This window comes from Cheilinus undulatus, linkage group 19, assembly GCF_018320785.1.
Source record: "Cheilinus undulatus linkage group 19, ASM1832078v1, whole genome shotgun sequence".
In the NCBI taxonomy this organism is placed as follows: Eukaryota; Metazoa; Chordata; class Actinopteri; order Labriformes; family Labridae; genus Cheilinus; species Cheilinus undulatus.
Genome location: NC_054883.1, coordinates 5,481,432 through 5,487,431, shown reverse-complemented (window position 1 = coordinate 5,487,431; position 6,000 = coordinate 5,481,432).

Genomic DNA, 6,000 nt, shown 5'->3' with positions numbered 1-6,000 from the left:
GCTTGCAAAGCAACAAATGTTGCCTCATTTTTACTGATATCACTGCATTTTAATGTATTTTAGAACCATAATTTCCCCATTTATGAGCATTATTTTTACTAAATTTACTTGCATTATTTTGCAGTGCTGGACCACACCATTTGGACAGTTTTAAGGAAGCAGGTGCCTCCAGTATTGTGTTTTTCTCTATTTCAGTGATAACGTGTGATCCCCAGAAAACCTTAAATAAAGGGAAACTTTGACCTCAAAAATTCACAGTCACATTAATCAGCTTTTTTCCCACACTGTTACAGCTGGCTTTGATTGTCAACTTCTAAATTTGTCTCTATATTTTCATTGCCTTTAATTTCTTTTCTTTTTTTTGCCACTTTTAATCAATTTTTTCTGCTCTAAGCCCACTTTTGTCACTTCTTTTTGTCCAGTTTTTGACTCTTTTATCCTGCTTTTTACTATTTGCAATTTTTTTTCCCCATTTTTGCCAATTGTCTCCCACTTAAGCTGCTTTTTGCCATTAAATGCCACTTTTTCCCCAAATTTTTGCCACTCTTTGCTGTTTTTGCCCATTCTCTCAACTTTGGCTGCCTTTTAGTCACTTTCATCTCATTTTTTGTAATGTTTTTACCACTTTTTGACCATTTTTGCCACCTGTAACACATTTTTTGTCATTTCTCACCCACATTTTGCCACTTTCTGTACTTTTTGATGCTTTTCTCCCCCATTTTTGTCACTTTCCACCCAGTATTTGGCTTTTTATGCTGATTTTGCCTCTTTTCACCCTTTTTGACCATTTTGCCCCCTTTATCTTATTTTTATTGCCACTTTAACCCATTTTTGCCACTTTTCACCACTTAGACTGAGGCTCTTGTAAAGGTATTTTCAACAGTTTGGCTCTTTGGTTGAGCGGGGTTGAGTAACGCTGCTCTATCTGATACAAATTTCAGTCCGTTGACCAATTCATTTAGTCACTTTTGATTCAAAAATGACACTAAATACTAAGAAAAGTAAATTAGATCACACTTTTTTTTGTAGGCTTCTCAAGGGCCCCTTCCTACTGTGGGCCCGGGTAATCAGTACCCTTTCTCCCGCCGCGCTACACTCCTGCTGGGAAAGCATCAGAGAGCTACGGTGGCCCTGAAGGTCGACTGTTACATTTAATTTCATGAAATTTAATGACTTTCACAAATTTTTGTAGCATCTCATAAAATCACAAACTGAAGCATTTTGTGTTTTTTTCATGCATTTGGTGTTTTATGCATCAGTAAAATGTTAGTAGGCTACATTAGGTTTTATGTCGTTACAGTGTAAGATAGGAATATTAGAGACATCTAACTATCGGTGTAGCACAGGGGGGAAACAGGACGTGATTATCCAGGCCCACAGTAGGGAGGAGAAGCCTGCAATGAAAAGTGTGTTTTTATTTATTTTTTCTTAGTTATTAGAGTCATTATTGTATCAAAAGTGACTGAATGAATCGGTCAACATACTGAAATTGTATCAAATAGAGTAAAACATTAATAATGGGGGCACCTGCTCCTCCCTTAAAAATGTCCAAATGACCAGTGCTGCAAAATAATGCAAGTAAATTCAATTTAACCATAGTAAAATTACTGCTCATAAATGGGGAAATTATGATTTTAAAAAGGCAGAGATAACTGTAAAAATGACACAACATTTGTTGCTTGGCTATCAGGTTGTAATGTTCTCTCTGGGGGCCCAAAATCCCCCAGAGAGAACATTGCCTCCGCATCTAACAGTCAGATTTTAGATTGCAGTGCTCACTTTGGCAGTAACAGTGGAAACCAGAGGAATTTAGAAAAACAACTAAATGAATTGGATGCAGGTGTAGGTCAGTGGGTGGGCTGGGCTCCTGTGTACTGATGCATGGGATTGATTCCTATGTCTAGTTTAATAAAAATAAAACAATTTTATATATTCAGCTAGTTAAGCACTAATCTATTAAGGCCTTTTTAGAAATATCCAGTTTTTCCCAAATTGCATACTTCCATTTGTGGACTCTATAAAAGTGCACTTAAATCAAGTACAGAGCACTTACAGTAATCACAGCAGGTTAGTACTGTTTCATTTGGTGCACTGCTGTTTTACACTTACAGGAAGTAACAATAGTTTAACCTCCTCTGCTTTCTTCTCATACCTCAGGGGTGTCTAAACTTTTTCCACTGCAAGCCGCATATCAAAATATGTAAGGATGGTGGAGAGGGGCAGTACTTTGGGGCACGGCGGAGTCGTGATGTAAGCGAGCAGCAACTAGAGGCCGGTGCAGTTATGGTGGAAGACATTAGTGTGGATGCTGCTAAAGTGCCAGTTTTATCAGAACTTGACGACATTTCTTCGTTAAAAGAAAACAAAGGGGAGCAGGTGGCCTAGTGGTTAAAGGCGCACCTCATGTACACGAGCAGCCCGGGCTCGAATCCGGCCTGAGGCCCTTTATCGCATGTCTCTCCCCCAACTCCTGACCCTGTTTCCAACTCTATCCACTGTCCTTCTCTATTTAATAAAGGCACAAAAATGCCCCCCCCCCCCCCCCCCCAAAAAAAAGGAAAAAAAAGAATATCAGTGAGTTGTTTTCTTTTCAAAAACAACAAAAGTCATGTACTGACATGTCTACAGTCGCCATGGTTCATTTATGCAGCTCTCTATGGAGATTACTCCTCAGTAGTGGCACACCTCGGTTTGGGGAAATGATTGCTTTTACCTTTTTAGTTGATCATCAAGATAACCACTGTCATCACCATCATAGCTATCCGCTAAGAATAATTAATTTTCCATGGACAAATTCAGCTCCTACAGCCTTTAATTTCTCGTGGATATTCTCAGAAAGCGCAGCACTGCTCATGAACACAGCTGGAGCCTTTTCAGAATGATATTTCTATTTCCCCTTTTTTCAAATATATCTGTTTTCTTGGAAACTATTGACTTCATCTTTTTTCTTAAAGTGCTAATATGTAAACTTCAGCCTGTAGATTATCCTGTCTCCTCCTCCATCGGCTGCACATCAGTGCTCAGCTGATGGAGGAGACAGGATTGAAGCTTCCAAGTTGCACCAGATGAATGGCAAACCTCTCATAGACAGCGTTTTGGAAAGGGCAGAGCCTTTGAAAAAAAAAAAAACTTGGAGGGTGATTGGATGAATGTTCTGTCTGTCACATCTTTATAGCAACAAAACACGCGACGTAACTAGGAGTAAGCTCCATAGAGAACTGCACAATGCAGCGAACCATGGCGACAGTAGACATGTCAGCACACGACTTCTGTCGTTTTTTAAAAGAAAACAACTGAATGCTGTACTTCATTCTTCTTTAAACAAAGAAATGTCATCAAGTTCTGATAGAACTGGCACTTTAGCAGCATCCACACTAATGTCTTCTGCCATAATCGCACCAGCCTCTTGTTGCTGCTTGCTTACGTCACGACTCCGCCACGGCCGAAAGTACTGCCCCTTTCAGCCCAAACTGTTCAGACGGGAGCTTTGCAAGATAGATTTGCCAGTGAGAAACATGGAAACAGGCGAATCCATCTCCTTGGCTTGGTAAAGTCGGAATCACTTTGGAGATAAAATTGAACAAGGGGAAATGTCATTCTGAAAAGGCTATCCTTTTCCTGCTGTGCTGCTGCACATAGGTAGAAAATTAAACAGTCTTCAAGGATATCTACGTTGTAACAAGATTGGTCAAGCAAAGCGTTTTAGTGCTTATATGTGCCGAGAAATTTCGATCTGCGCTACAATGGCGATGAGGAGGAGGATTTAGTGAGGAATTACTCTTGTGCACCAGTGTATGATAAAAATGTTATCAAAAACACATGAAAAACAGTGAACATGCAGTTCTGTCCTTATAGAGACGGATTTATTGTGCAGTAAATCCCTTTACTAAAGCGTTTTTGTGTTTCCTGCAGTCTCGTGTAGATGCAGATTGTTTTCAAAATGTTGCCGTCTATATGTAACCTGACACGCCAACCTTAAATACTAAAGTGGGGTACACACATAAAGATAATCGGGCTGTTTTTTATGGTCCGTAGTTTTTGTCCTGATTTTCCCCCTTCCCGACCAAGGACAGCAAACACCCGATTAACTTATGTCTTCTAAGATTATCTTTTAAGATTATCCTCTGGTCTGAGGTGTGTTGAGAGTGAATTTGTCCCGGTAATCGCCTCCAAAAATGGTCGGGGCCGACAACTGTGGACATTAAACTTGTTCAATATTTATGACCAAAAATCTTCATGTGTGTGGAGAAAGCCGATGACTCCCGAGTCATGACTTCGTGAATTCTGATGTGAAACGGAGTGTAGCCAATCAAGAAGCGAGCTGACTGAGGAACAAGGAAGCAGGTGTAAATAAAAACAAGCATGGCTGACCTGCTTAAGCATCATAAAGTTAGTTTTTTGAGTTTGGGATTTTTCCATTAAAAATAGTCCCAAGAACACCGTCATTACTTCTTCTTGTATGTCCTCTTCCATGTTGAGGAGTGTGATTGGATGAACGTTCTGTCTGTCACATCTTTACGGGCCAGTTAGAGCAACAAAACACTTGATGTAGCCACGACCGAGGTGTGTGTGCACAGCTACTGAGGAATAACGTGAACCATGGCAACTGTAGACATGTCAGTACTCGACTTTTGTTGGTTTTTAAAAAGAAAACTCACTGCTGTTCTTTGTTCTTCTTTTAATGAAGAAATGTTGTCAAATTCTGATCAAACTGGCGCTTTAGCAGCGTCCATGCTCATGTTTCCCGCCATAATTGCACCGGCCTCTGTTTACGTCACGACTCCGCCACGTCTGAAAGTACTGCCCCTTTTGCTTACTGGTCCTGTCACTTTCTAACCAGGCCCAAACGGTTCACACGGGAGCTTTGCAAGATGGATTCGCCAGTGAGAAACAAGGAAACAGGTGTATCCATCCGCTTTGCAAGATTAGTCTAAACGTGGACCTATTTGAAAATGAAGATGGAAAATGAAGCAGAGTGTTGTCTTGTACACAAGGCCTGAGTCTCACATGCTAAAAGTGATATAAAATGGCAGCCGTTGCTCCATCATGCAAGCTTTTTTGCCTTTTTTGGAAACCAAATTTGAACCATTCAGAAGCAGCATCCCCCATGTGGTAAGAAGAAAATCATTCATATAAAAATTACAATTTTTATCAAACTTTATAGCTATTAAGCTCCTAAATCCTCAGCTTCCTGTTCTCTTAGCCTAAACCTACTCGAACTATCCATCAGCTCTGTCAGTGCCCTGGCCCGGCTCCACCAGGAATCCCTCTGTGCAGCTTTAGGTGGCTCTCCCTGTTATTCCAGGCTTTTCGTGCCTCCGTTTGATCCTCTACTTATCACCCAACACAGTGATTAAATGTCTAAGTCAACCGCCAGCCTTTTCCTTTTGTGATTGCATGGCAGCAGCACATTTTTCACATGCTTCTCTCCAGTGTCAACAGTGCGCCACCTGTTTTACACCCAATTACTGTACAACAGAGCCTAAACACTCCCCGCTGCCTCTAAAACAGACACAGACGCTACAGCAGACAAGACAGGAATGCTGGTTTAGACAGTATCCGCTTCATTACACAAGAGATGGTAAGAAAAGTGGATTTAGGCTCCTAATTATACTGCTGATGATGATTTTTGTGGAACACAGGTGCTTGAATAAGCAGATAGACAGCTAGACTTAACTTAGATGAGTAATGCCTTGATCACCTTCTCTTGCTTTTGTTTAAATCCAAGAAAGCTTTTAAAGTTTGTCTGATGCTTCGGAGTAAGGAGTTAAGGCATGTTTTTAATCAGATCAGGAATAAGCCAAGGCTTACTCAACTTTCTTGGTGTGTTTACATGCAGCTAGAGAACGTCTAATTGTGCTAGTTTAAATAACAGGATTTTTAGGGCATTTTCACACCAGACATGGTAGTTTTTATGCTATGTCCGAGCATGTTTGCTCTCCCCCCTCCTCTGCCTTTACATCACTAACATTGCCCTCTTTGGGCTTCCATACTTCAGGC